This window comes from Castor canadensis, chromosome 10, assembly GCF_047511655.1.
Source record: "Castor canadensis chromosome 10, mCasCan1.hap1v2, whole genome shotgun sequence".
Lineage (NCBI taxonomy): Eukaryota > Metazoa > Chordata > Mammalia > Rodentia > Castoridae > Castor > Castor canadensis.
The window spans coordinates 80,866,887-80,881,586 of NC_133395.1; positions in this window are offsets into that span (position 1 = coordinate 80,866,887).

The window sequence follows — 14,700 nt, forward strand, 5'->3', positions numbered from 1 at the left end:
TTTGTTTTTGCTCTGGGAGAAGACCTTGAGGTCTCTATCCCTTTAACTCTTTTTTTTTCCCCTGAGGGCAGACTATGGAACCGGAACCGCTTAACCAGATCAACCAGCTGCCTGACAAAAACAGTTAAGCCCAAGTTAGACAGTAGCGCTTTCTGGTGTCTGACATGGGGCATGTAGGGCTCTCTCCCAGACTCGGCTGAAGAAGGAAGCCCACTGCTGTTTAGAACAAAGTGGGGAGGCCACTCATCCTGATCTACTTGGGAAAGAGGAAGGAGAAACTGAGGATTGGGGGAAGGAGAGTTTCCAGGCTCAATGCATGAGGGATTATTAGTCATCACTGCTGTCCAGTCAATCCTCCGGGTACTGGAGCACTGGAAGCAAGGGGTGACCTCCATTCTCAGGGCACAGGAACCATGAAAGAAGTGTAGAGATCTGATTGTCTGTTTGCTGAGGACATGGCTGGAGGGGTCTGAGACTTAGCCACCTTTGGAGCCTCAGGGTGGGTCAGGAAGTTGTATCTCCAGCCTTTGGTGTCTCTGGGGAGTTGCCCTGGACAGAGCACCCTTATAGTTTGAAGAGAAATGTTCCTTTCCACTGGCTGCTTTTGCACCTCCTCCTAAGCAGGTCAGATCAGAAAGGGAGAGTTTAAGGAGGGAGGGAACTGAGAGTTGAGAGGAAAAAAAGCCTTGGTGCACTGAAGTTTAGCTCTGCCCACATAGCATTGGCAGTCCAGTATAAGGCCCCAGCCACCCCCAATTTCTTGGGTTGCCTGCCTTACAGGTAGAGAGGGCTCAGAGCTTTTCCCCCAGGTTCCCAAGGAAGAAAGCCTTCCTAGAGAGAGAGAGAGAGAGAGAGAGAGAGAGTCGGTCTGAGAGGTCCACTGAAGCTAAGCAGTGGTGGTGGTGGTCTCCTGGAAGACAGACTCCATTGGAGTGCCGGGCAATCACAGTCACTTCCTAGGCAGTCACCTCCAGTTTGGTGCAAGATGTACTGACCTCAGGTGAAGAAGTATCCCTTCATAGGTCACCAAATATGATGCACAGATGACACACAGGAGTTTTCAGCTGTTGAGGGTCCTTAGGTCCACTCTAAGAATGAAAGCACAGGGGGACTCCAGTAGCAGAGGGCAAAAAGATTTTATTTGTAGAGAAGAGAAGAGAAAGGCTGCATGGGGGCATACAGGGCGACCCGGAAACCGGTGGTCCTGTGGGTCAGGTTGGAAATTGGGTTTTTATAGCTCTTTTTGGTATTGCTGGAGGATGGAGATGTCTTTCAGGTCTCCTGGGAAGGAAAAGTGTCTCCTTGGCCAATTATCACCTTTTGGGACCTCCTACAGTCCTTCAAAAGACAGCAAGAGAGAAAAGAAGGAAGGAAGGAAGGAAGAAAAAAAGAAAGAAAGGAGAAAAAAGCCAACAAGAAAAGCCCCCGCTGCCTCGAGTGATGTGCTTTATTTAACAATAACTCCTAGCAAGGCCCACTCATCAGTATTTTCTGAGTTTTCCTTTCTTAGGATCATTCTCTGGAAGATAATTGCCTTCGTTACCACAGTCTAATAACAACTTCTTTAATAAGACATTTGGGCTCCATTTCACAAAAATGACCATAAAACCTGAAAACTGTGAAATGTTGGATTAGCATTCACAAATGCTCCCTGTGAGCTCAGGGGGAATGAGCAGTGATGGAGAGTCAGATGCATCTTGGGTCAAGCCATGCCCAAAAAGTACAGAAGTGTTTCCAGTGTCTATTCTAACCCAGCATTTCATTAGGAATGGATTCAAAGACACCTGTGAGAAGAAGTTAGATAATGGTTCCAAAGTAGATAAAAGTGGCATTAGTTCTGGTGCAGTATTGCACACTAGGGTGGCTATAGTTTAGAACAATTTATGATATATTTCAAAATAATTAGAGGCTTGGTATAGTAGTATGTACCTTAATACCAGCTATTCAGGAGGCAAAGCTCTGCAGGATCAAAGTTCGAGGTCAGCCTGGGCAAAAACTTAGTTCAAAACCCAGTAATACCAAAAAATGATAATAATTAGAACTGTCTGAAGTTTTCCAGAACATAGAAATGACAAATGTTTAAGGTGACCAAAATGCCAATTACTCTGATTTGATCATTATACATATATATGTGTAGTGAATTACTGTGCTATACCCTGTGAATATGTACAAATATTGCATGTTGATTAAAATATAAAAATTAGCTGGATGCCAGAGGCTCACAGCTGGAACCCTACCTACTTAGGAGGCTGAGATCTAAAGGCTCAAGGCTCAAGGCCAGCCTGGGCAAATAGTTTATGAGACCCCATCTCCAAAATAACCAGAATAAAATGGACTGGAAGTGACCTAAGAGGTAGAGCTCCTGTTTTGCAAGTATCATGCCCTGAGTTCAAACCTCAGTCTCACCAGAAAAAAAAAATTAAACTTAAGAAAAATCAACCATATTCACCCTACATGCACAAATATGGAACATTAAAATCTGTTGAAGCCATTTTAAGAAAGGGGGAGGGCTGGCGTGGTGGCTCAAGTGGTAGAGCACCTGCCTAACAAGAGTAAGGCCCCAAGTTCAAACTCCAGTGTCACCAAAAAAAAAAAAAAAGAAAAGAAGGGTGAAGGGGAAGAAGGAGACTAATGGAGGGGATGAACCAAACTGGGATACACTGTATGCAGATATGGAAATGTCACACCCCCTGTACAACTATTACATACTTTATAAAAATGTTTAAAAATAAAACAAAAATTAAGAAAAGTACTTGTAGAGCAATAAATATATTTTTTAATTTATGAGGCATAAATCCATTTGGCAATGAAGAACTTAAGTAAAACTAAAAAATAAATAAAACCTAATATAACAATATCAAATTATGACACTATGCTATTTATTACATTGACTGTTACAATATTCTAATTAAGAAGATACGTTGTTTTATGGTGTGTTTTCATAGGTGTGATCTTCCGAAATTAGCTTTGAAGTAGAAACAGGGTCTTCTACTTTGGAAGATGTGTTAGTTGGCTTTTGGTCGCTGTGACAAAATATCTGAGAAAAACCAACTTACAAGGACAGATCTATGTTGGCATGGTTTCATGGATTCCAGGCCATCATCACTTGGCAAAGTCACTCTGGGCCTGGGCAGCACAGGACATTATGGCAGAAGTATGAAGGACACCAGGCTGCTTGCCATGTGGCAGTCAGGAAGCAAAGGGATCAAGGGATAGGGGGGTCCCAGTACCCTTCGAGGCACACTCTCCACACCCAACTTCCTCCCGCTAGGTCCCACTCCTAAATGTCCCACCACCTCCCATGGGTGCCCAGGGGCCTTTGGGCCATAACACAAGGCTACATTGAAAAGCAGTCATTACAATAGCAGCCTATACAACTGAGCACCTGCTCCATGTGGCCAGTGCTGAGCACAATGAATTCACCATCATTGACTCCCCTGCAGTCCTGTGGGGAGATTAGGTCACCACCTTTCTCAGGCTAGGACAATACTCAGAGGTTGGTGGGGAGTTTACCTCTCTGCCTGGCCCTGCCTCAGCCACTTCTACTACGTCTCCCCAGGGAGTTAGTAGCCCCAGTGCAAGTCACTGCCTTCTGGCAGAAGTGTTGGTGCCAGTCCAGCCTCCTGTTGAGTTCTTTAGATGGGGACAATAGGTTTTGTTCAGTGAATTCTGCTCTTCTCCAGGCTAAATGTCCCTGGCCTTCCAAGATTCGTCAAACACCAGCATCTCCCAGTCCCTTCGGCATTCTGGTTACCTGGAACTCACCATGCTTGACCTTGACACAGCTGGAAACCAGGGGCCCATGTGAGTGGGGCCAAGTCCTCCTCACGACTCTAGCAAAGTACTGAAAACAACACACAAGGTTGCTTTCCTTCGATGTGCTGTGCTGTCTGCATGGTGCCATGCTTTCTGGACATAGGCATGGGAGCATGCATTTGCCTTCAAGAACTGCTTCCTCATAGACTCAGAACAATGATCTCATTTATCTCAGTATCTTTAGGGATCCAATTTTATTACTCAATATATTTTCCAAGCATCTAGTCTCATGGCCTACACGGCATTGCTTACTGGACAGAACCTAGTTTAAGCTCAATGCTAATCTGAGTACAACTTCCAGTTCTACCGCCAGCTAGGTATGCTGCCTTGGGAAACCATGGTACTTAATCCTGTGGGTCTGCTGTCTGTCATACGTGGATCCCTATTTAGAAATGACGCTGTCCTTGAGCAGCTACGTGAGAGCAGATCCAGGCTGGGTGGGGCAGGAATGGACATGGGGTTTGGATGGAGATGGGGAGGGAGGTGGAGGTGACCCACTAGCATGACTGCCAAACTCCAGGTAGAACCTGAGCAACTGGAGAGGAGCCTGTCCAGGGAGAGGAGACAACCTGAAAAGATGACTCAGCCCGGACCATAAAGGCAGAAGCCAGTAGCTGTGAGGGGAGAGGACGTGCACCCAAGACAACTGAACTTTCTGGAAGAGGTCTCTCTGTGTTCTGAATAAAAGTGCTCCCACCTCTACATGAACAACTTCCCTGCTGCTTGATTGCACATGTATCTGGCAATTGTCCCAACCCAGAGGTAAGCTGCCACATGGCAGGAGTACAGCAAGGACACTGGAAATGAGCATCCCACAGTGGATACAACCAGCTGGCGCCTGTGTGTAGACTTGGGTCTGTGTGAGTTTAAGTGACAGATGTGGAACCACTCTGGGATGGGACCTTGCACACTCACCCTGAGGGGACTCCTGTGTTGACACCCTGACCTCATTTGCATCTCCTTCTGACCCACAATTAGCCCACACTTTCTCATCTGTAACCCAGGAAGAGAATGCCCTCTGGGAGACTCTGTCACAATGATGACTGGATGACAAAACACATAAGGCCCTCCAGGCTCTCATTCTATCGCACTGCACACCCCATGCTGCCTCCATCTCCATCCCTGCTGAAAATGGGTGAGCCACCTCCCAGTGGATACTGCTCCAAACCCCATTGTGGATGGCATCAAAACTCTACGAACAGCCCTATTGTGCTCATAGAGCACTTTTTTTTATGTATTGTGGTGCTGCAGATGGAACCCAGAGCCTCCAGCACACTGGCCAAGTGCTCTGCCACCATGCTACATCCCCAGCCTGAGGGCCGTATTTTTAATCAGTGTAGAGGAGAAAAGATCTTTCCTTACCCATGACTAAGTTCATAAGTGAGGCCCCTATAACAGGGCCAGAAGCCAGAGAAAAGCACACACGAGTTTTCTGTGATGCAGGGAAAACTCCTCTCCTCTGGATGGAGGAAGGGCTCCTCTGGAATGAGGGTCTTATGACCTGTTTCAGAATAATTTTTACAGACTGCTACAGGGGTGGAGTGTCCTGAACCCCAGTGACAATTGTTAATCTCCCTGTCTCTCAGACCCGCACACATTGCTCTGTTGTCTTCTACACTGAATGCTGCTAGAAGGAAGATGAAGATCAGTCTGTTTCTTTTTTTCCCTAGAAGGTGTTTTGATTATCTGCCTGATGTCTTAGGAACTTGTTCTTTGGCTTTGAAATTCAACCACTTCATTACTACTTGAGGATTCTATACTAAATACCCTAAAATCTCATGCTCCCTTTGGTAAGAAGATTTTGGTAGGAAGATGCTGTTCTTTTTCTTTTCAGAAAATTTTCTTGTGGTATATCTTCAGATACATCTTCTGTTCTGTTTGTGAGCTCTCTACCTCAATTCCTGTGTAGATTGTCATTTATATGAATTTATTTATAGAAACCTGACATTTATTTATATACAGTTTCTATGTACAAGAATTGGGGTCTTCCTAGTTTAATTTTCTCATCTTTTCCACCGGCGCACTCTGGGATCGTGCTGAATACATGAATATGCATACACACATGCACACACACACATAGGCACACAACGCACACATGCACACACGCGCACACCGTGTTGGTAAAATCACTTTCCATCAGTTGCTGCATTCCTGCTATGCTTTCCTCATCTATCTACTTAACAATGAGGGCTTTTTTTTTGTGGCAGTACTGGGTTTTGATCTCAGGGTCTCATGTTTGCTAGGCAGACACTGTACTACTTGAGCCATCCACCAGCCCTTTTTTTGTGATAAGGTCTCTCAAACTATTTGCCTGGACTGTCTTGGAACTTTGATCCACCTGATCTCTGCCTCCTGAATAGTTAGGATTATAGATGTGAGCCACCGGCACACTGCAAGAGTGAGATTTTTGACCCTGTTTGTTTCCTTATGTCTGCAATCTTCCTTGCAATCTCTGACTGTAATTTTATTTTTTTCAATTTTGACTGTTTTGTTGACTTCACATTCTCATAAAAAGATTCTTTTCTGGAGTGAAGCATTTACCTCTGCTGCTTAAATTATGTCTTTGCTTGGGGTTGATCTCTGAGTGCCCTCCTTTCTTCCCACCTTTCCTTTCTTATTTGCTGACTTGTATTTGAGGAGCTGATCTTCCAGTCCTTCCTCTCTTCTTCACACCTGCCTGTCTGATACAGTGCCAGTAGCATCTTAACTTTCTCCCACGTCTTTACCCTTTTGTCCTCCAAGTCTGACCTTTGAGGATTTTGCATTCTCTCTAGTAGAGGGAACCCAAGGGATGGAAGAAAGCACAGATGATGGGACACAGTCTTCCCTCAGGGTACACAGAGGGTTGGTACAGGCCCACAGGAAGATACCAAACCCCACAGATGCTCAGATCCCTCATGTGAGAAGGGTGTGGAACATGCATGGAACTTGCACATGTCCTCACATGTACTTTATACCATCTATAAATGATGTGTAATACCTATTACATTGTCAAAAGTCATCATGTAGGAAATAAGAACAAGAAAAAAATCTGTATAAGTTCAGAACAGAGGCAATTAAAAATATTTTCAATCATCAGTTGGTTGAGTCTATGGATGAAGAACCCACAGAGCCTTATGGCTGACTTGACTTTTTCTTTTAGTATTTTGAGACAGGGCTCATCTCACTATGTAGACCTGGCTTGTCCTGAGCTCAAGATCCTCCTGCTTCTGCCTCCTGAGTGCTGGGATTACAGATGTGAGCCACCCTACCTGGCTTTACATAGTTTTGTGAGAGCCTCTGTGTTCTCATTGATCTTCTGAGATTTTGTGAACTCTCTTCCCATTGCTTTACTGATCATGAATTTCAAGTTTTCTTATAGTTCTACCCATTCTTTTCAGTCTAAAAGTGTTTCTTATTAACATAAATGGCAGAAGAGAATGACGATCACCTTATATGGCTTTCAACCAGCATTCTTCTGTCAGTCACAAGCAGCAGATTTACCTCTTTATTGTCCTTCCTGTTGTGTTATAGCATATATTTGTTGCCATAATTTTCTTACTGCTCACTCACAAACTCATGACCCTTTAGGAACTTGCCTTGTCTGACAGTGTCTGCTGGGACTCCCATTTATTTCTTTGGGTGCCTTTTCCTTTCTTTCCTCAGGAATATAAATTGCATTTGTCCCAAGAACTATGTACTTTGGTGGGTTTACATCATTTTAGAATATTGCATCTTTTTGTATCTCAGGTGATGAAATCTGTCTTTCTAAAGTCTTGTGCATATGCCGTAATACTTAGTCTTCCTGAGCTTGGCTGGGCAAAACTAACCATGGAAATTTTGCAAAGTTGCACGAACATTTCCTCCAAGGTTATAGCCATTTCTTTAATAAAGACAGCTGTTATTTTACTATGGAATTCAAGACCATCGAGTCTCAGTGAGTACCATGTGCAGGCAATATGCCGGGTGGAATATAAAAATGACCAAGACATGGCCCCTGTCTTTAAGAAACTCATTGTCCAAATAAAAGCTAAACTGTCACATGCAAGACATTCTTTTAAATGCTTTATAAACTTTCACTCAATTCTCAACAACATTTTGGGGTAGGGACTACCATAGCTGTTGAAAGCTGGAGAATAGCACAGAAGTTGATTTGGCTAACCGCTTCTAGGAAGTGGTGCAGCTGGGGTTTGAACCTCAGTGGTCTAGCTCAGGGGCCAGGTACCTCTGTGTAACTGCCCATCTATACACCTGCATTGTAATTGCAGATGCGTTTTTTTTATTATCCCCAACTCTGTGACTTCCCATCTACTTCCCAGAATTCTTTAGTATCTATTTGAATGCTTCATTATTTATTTGATTTATGTGACTTACAGACACTTGACTCTGTTGAGTTTTTTCCAGTGTTATCCCTTCCCCTTGATCTCTTTGTGGATTTATCTTTCTGTGATTGGTCTCCATATCTTCCTACACTTTGTTCTCTGATTTCTAATGTTTCCCCTTCAATTTTCCCACTTACCGCTCTCTTCTGGGTCAGGTTTGTCAGGTCTGTCTGTCAGCCCTCAGTGCTATATCTATCCACTTCAACGGCCTTGAGGACTGAGCTCCAGCCCTGGGGCTCATCTGTGTGATAGATGCCAAGGAAAGGCCAGACCAGTGGCATCAGAAGTGGCTGGGACAGGGGCAGGACCAGTAGGGACTCTGTGAGAGACATCTCAGCAAGGCCAGCACGGGTTGGTGTGGTGGGCTCCCCTCCCAGGCTCTGTGATGAAGCTGCCTCCTAGCAGAGGTGATTTATGCTGTCTCCCCCCAAATCATCTCCTCTTGTTCCAGGAGAGGGTTGGATCTTCTAGGCTTCCTGCCGTCAGGTGTGGCCAGGTGTCGTGGATGAGGAACAGGGCAGCATTTGCAGTTCTGGGCCAGGGATTTTGAGCAGCCTGTGGGTGCTGTGTGTGCATGCTCCACCTGCATAGTTTGATGTCATTGCTAGGGAGGTCCCAGAGAGCAGCAGTACCACAGGATATGGGAAGCTGTGACCCTGAACCATCTTATGGAGACATAGCACCTCCCAGCTAGAGCCCAGACTTGGACTTGACATGGACAAGAAATAAACTTCCATGTGTTTATGCCAGTATGTGTATTGGTGTATTTATTACAGCAGCTGGCCTAAGCCTAAATCTATAGCCAGACTCTATCCCAGGGAGAAGGCACAGGGGAAGGCAAAAGAATTGTCAGATAATTAGAACTTTTAGTGGAATGAGTATAAATCCTAAGCTACCAACTCAACAAAAACAACCCAATTCAAAAACAGGTAAAGGCTGGGGGCATAGTTCAAGTTGTAGAGTACTTGATTAGCACGTGCAAGGCTCTGGGTTCAACTCCCAGAAAAAAACCATTTTTTCTGAAGCAGATTTGCAAATGGCCAAGAAATAGATGAAATGGTGCTGAATGTGATTAATCATCAGGAAACGCAAATCAAATGTTGGTGGTAGATAGATCATAGAGAGGAGACAGATGGACAGGTGATAGATAATAGATAGATGACAGAAAGATGGATAGATAGAATATCATAGGTGTGTAGAATGGAGCACAGAGTAATTACAGAGAAAGTAGAATGGCAGTTCCCCGGGCTGGGTGGGGGTGAGCCAAGTACGCAGTTTCAGTTTTACAAAATGAAGAGTGGAGATGGGTGGCGGTGATGCTATACAGTGATGTGAATGTGCTAACACCATAACCATGCACTTCATATGGTTAAAAGTCCAATTTCATGCCATATACATTTTACCGAAATAAAAAACAATCCTGAAACAGACCATACTAAATTGAAAGGTGCTGGGTTACCTCAAAATAATGAGATGCAGTATTTTTCTTTTTTCCTTCTTTTTTTTTTTTTTTTTTTTTGCAATGGAATGAAAACGGTGCATGGGTAAGCTGAGCTCAAGGCAGGGGTGTGGCTCAAGTGCTAGAGAGCTCCTCTAGCAAGTGCGAGGCCCTGAGTTCAATCCCCACAGTACCACAAAAAAATCCAAACTATTGATGGAGAAACTGAGGCTCAAAGTGGCCAAGGGCCTCCTCCAGAGCCACATAGCTGGGGTATTGTTGAGACTGGAGCTCAACACATTGCTTTCAGCATCTTGTTTCTAGTAAATAGGGCAGAATATCACAGGATCCGAAATACCAAAGTACATGGTGCTGCATGGATGAATGTTGTTTACTAGAACTTTTTTTTTTTGAAGGAAATGTGCCAGGTGCCAGTGGCTCATGTTGTCATCCTGGCTACTTTTTGAAAAATTAATTAATTAATTTATTTTTTATTATTCATATGTGCATACAATGCTTGGTTCATTTCTCCCTGCTGCCCCCACCCCCTCCCTTACCACCCACTCCACCCCTCCCTCTCCCCCCCACCCCCTCAATACCCAGCAGAAACTATTTTGCCCTTATTTCTAATTTTGTTGTAGAGAGAGTATAAGCAATAATAGGAAGGAACAAGGGTTTTTGCTGGTTGAGATAAGGATAGCTATACAGGGCATTGACTCACATTGATTTCCTGTGCGTGGGTGTTACCTTCTAGGTTAATTCTTTTGATCTCACCTTTTCTCTAGTTCCTGGTCCCCTTCTCCTATTGGCCTCAGTTGCTTTTAAGGTATCTGCTTTAGTTTCTCTGCGTTGAGGGCATGTTTACTAGAACTTTTAATACATGAAAGAATTGTGGGTTTGCAATAGCACCTTTCTTTCTTTTAATTTATTTTTTTTATTATCATATTACTGTTGAACGGGGGAATACATTGTGACACTCACAGAAGTTTCTACAATGTTGAATTCACCTGCTCCATCATTCTCCTTAGAACCTTTCTTATCATGGACAAGGGGATCTCAAAAGACTGTCAGAACGACCATTTCCACTGATACATTTGAACGTATTGTGACTCACTTGGACAGAATAATAAGCATACATAGAGATTAATTTTTAATAAGGAAGTGTGGTTCTGTCTGGATGGTGAGAATATGGCTGACTTTTGTCATCTCTTCCACAGTGAGCAACAACTGTAAGGAGCGGGAACGATGTCAGAGTCTTCCATTAGAAGTTGGTGTGAAGACTTGAGGGACTCATTGCTGGCTGAGTGCATGAAGCAGGAAAGGCTGGTGTATCTCAAGATGTGACGTGATGTTAGGGCACTAAGGACACCAAGGCACAAGAGACTTGGTCCTTGCTCTTGGGAGCCAACAGACCTGTGGCTCAGAGGGAACCCAAGGCAAGCACCTGTGGAGAGTGTTGGTGTCCATACCCCTCAGTCCAGGGTCCATGGAGCACACTTCCAGTAGCCAGGATCTAGACTGTCCAGTTACCCTTCTGGAGTCTGTCAATCTGCTGCCCTGTGTTGGGCTCGCCTCTCGGCTGACCTGTGCCATGGATGAGTTGGGTGATACTCTTTCTAGCTTCCATTATATTTTCTCCCCCAAGATATGACCTTGTCCCTACGTCTCTTCCTTCAGCCACCTCTGTCCTGTGCAGGGTCTGCCCCTCCTCCACTTGTCCTCTAGGGGTGTTACGGAGCAGGCCAGCATTCAGGCGTGTCCAGTGCACTAGCTTATGCATAGCAGGTGCCTGGTCAGCCTGACCAGGGTAGGTGGTGGCCTGTGCCATGTGGCAGCTAGGAGTCCTGTACAGAGGGAGCACAGAAGGAGGCAGGGAGGGCTGAGCGGCAAACCACACCTGGAGGCTGGGAGCCTTTAGAGGCTGGGCTGCATGGGAGCCACTGGGGTAAGGGGCCTTGGGTTAGCACTGGAGAGTGAATATTTGCCTCTAACCTGCAGGGGCCACCTGTAAGATTGTCCTTGGAAAGACACCACTTCATCATGTTGACACATTGGGTGTGACTCACTGGGGAGTCAGGCGATCCATATATTAGATCAGAGCCAGCGTTGCATTCATAGTGTGAGTGCTGACAAGTTGAAAATTCAAAATCCGAAATGCTCCAAAATCCAAGGTTTTTTTTGAGTTTGGACATGACACTTCAAATGGAAAATTCCACCTCCAGCCTCTAAGTCGCAGTCAAAATGAAGGTGCACTGAAAATACTGTCTAAAATTACCTTCAGGATATATGTAGGAGGTGTCTATGAAACTTAAACGAGCTTCACATTTAGACATCAGTCCCCCAAGATATCCCATTATGCATGTGCAAATATTCTAAAATCTGAAAAATTTGAAATCTGACTCACTTCTGGTCCAAGCATTTTAGACAAACGATACTTGACTAATATTAAAATAGAATTGACCAGGAAATCTCAAAGTACATAGGAGGTAGTCAGGGTGAGTGTTGTTTTTTGTTTCAGGTTTGTGCACATACACACACACTCACATGCACACATAGTTTTCAGTTTGCAAGCTGCTGCTTAACTATTTTAAGGCTGGCCACTATTCTAAAGATTGACATTGAGACTTTTGCTGAAATTTATGTTTGTAACTAAGTGACGTGTGTGTGTATACACATGCACTGTGTTTTTTACACACCATACTAAGGACACTCAGGCGACAGGGACCAAAGGAGGTAGAGACGTGCAGCTGATTGAAGCAAGCAGGCACCTCCCCCTCACACACACCACCAGTGCAGTGCAGCATGCCTCTCACTAAAAACATCCTGTCCTACTTTCTGCACCTAGAAGATCTGCCAAGAGTGGCTCAAATATTTCTGAGCTCCCAAGGGTTGCCTGGAGAGCTAGCCACCACTGTGGGAGACCCGTGCACTCATGACACCACAGAGATTTGTGGAAGGGGTTTCAAACCAACAGGCACAGAGTGAGAGAGCCCTCCCCTGGGTGAAACAGCAGAAGGGGCTGTGCTCCACAGGACAGCAGAGAGCTCACCTCCCACACCCAGCACTTTCTAGCTGAGCATCAATCAGCAAGTTACTCTCATTTCTCTGAGTCTTGGGTTTCTCATCTTTAATTGGAGGCAATTAACTTTGGAACCTGCCTCTCATGGTGGTTGCAAAATGTTGCAAGTGCCAGCCACAATAGCAGTGGGAGTTTTATCATTATGCTGAACTCTGATAGCACCCAGATAGGCAGGGAACACAGTTATTCATACTTTTGAAGTGAAGAAAGAGGCCAAGCAGTATAATTGTGATTCATCTGCTGTAACGAGCTGCCTGAGGGAGAAAGAGCCCAGATCTGAGAAGCAGCTCAACACCAATTTCTCTACGATGCAACCAAGGGGAGACAATGCAGTGATCTTCAACTGACACTCGGCCTTTCTCGCTAACAGTTTAAGCATAAGCAAGGTCCATGAGAATCTGATATTCCTCCTCCTAAACCTAAGAGGTTTTCACTGGAACCGGGCATAGCTGTGTTCTACATATAAATCCTATAGCGCCGTGCCCAGGGAGACCAAGACAAGAACAAAGCCCTCCAGCAAGACTGCTGCCCCTGCACAGGAGTCACTAACCAGCACCTCTGGAAACTCCGCTCACAGTAATTATTCTCAAGTCCTCAGGCCAAGCGATGCCATGACTTACATGTATCCAATTCTTACCCTGCTCCTGCCATGTGAAAAGAGCCTGGGGTTTATGCGATGCTGCTCTGCTAGATGAAGGGGACCAGTCATTTGTGGGGCACAGTGCCAGGCACCTTCATAGGTGCTTGGTCACTGTGTGTTGACTGAATGTTTAGTACAGCTGGGTCCCATTAGCTTTGAAGGCATACAAAGGATATGACACACAGCTGGAAGTCAGGCGGTCTATACTTCAGTCCTGGCTGTGCCACTTGCCACCAGAGACCCTGGGTTCCCTGTTTCACTTCTCTAGGTTCTGCTTGTGTGTGTGTGTGTGTGTGTGTGTGTGTGTGTGGTACTGAGGTTTGAACTCAGGGCCTAGTGCTTGCTAGGCAAGTGCTCTATTTGGACTGAAGCCACACCCCCAATTCTTTTTCTGCTTTGGTTATTTTTGAGATAAATTCTCTCCTTTATACTCAGGCTGGCCTGGACTGAGATCCTCCTGTTTACACTTCCCACATAGCTGGGATGACAGGCACACGCCACCATGCCCAGCTTTTTTGTTGAGAGGGGGAGTCTTGTGCTCACTTTTTGCCCAGGTTGTCCTCAAACCACCATCCTTCTGATGTCTGCCTCCCAAGTAGCTAGAATTATAGGCATGAGCCACGGTGCCTGACTGTGAGTTCTGCTTCTTCTATAAAATGACAGAAACGGTCAGTAGACTTCCACTCAAATGCCTTTCACAGTTAGTTGGTGGTGGCCGGTGAAGAAGGTTGTGGCCAGGCTCTTGGAAGGAGAGCTGGCGGGGGAAGGAGAGGACGATGCTATCTGGCAAGACCCTAGACATTTGCCACCCATCATTGGACTGAGTCATCTCAAAGACCTTTTAGTTTTATGAATCTGTAGCCAAGAAGGGTGGTTAGATTTGTAGAAACTGAATTTTAGAATTATCTCATGTGGCACATTGTAATTTCTGTGTTTTATATCAGAAAGCATCTTTTCCTGTGTTCCTGGGACCCAAGAAAAAGAATAAATCAGAGATCCGTATATTGGGGCAGGACTAGTGTTAGTTCATAGGCTGCGCAAACTCCCCTGAAGCTCTCCTGGCATCTTTAGGAGGTAAAGAGAGTTGATTACTTAGCACAATATTATTTCTCCATTTTACAGACAGGCTTAGAGTCTAACAGGCAGAATTATCTGCCTCAGGTCATTTGTAGGTCTGGGTATGTAATTAGGTCATTAAACCCATTCACGTTTTCTTTCCCAGTAGAAAGAGCCACAGCTCATTCAGTGTTTTCTCCTTACAGCCCCCGGACCTTACCACCGCCATTGTGAAAAGGAAAAACCTTGGTGAATGAACTTTAACAGAGTCTAACTGAGCAAAGGACTCCTAAATCAGTCAGCCCTCGGG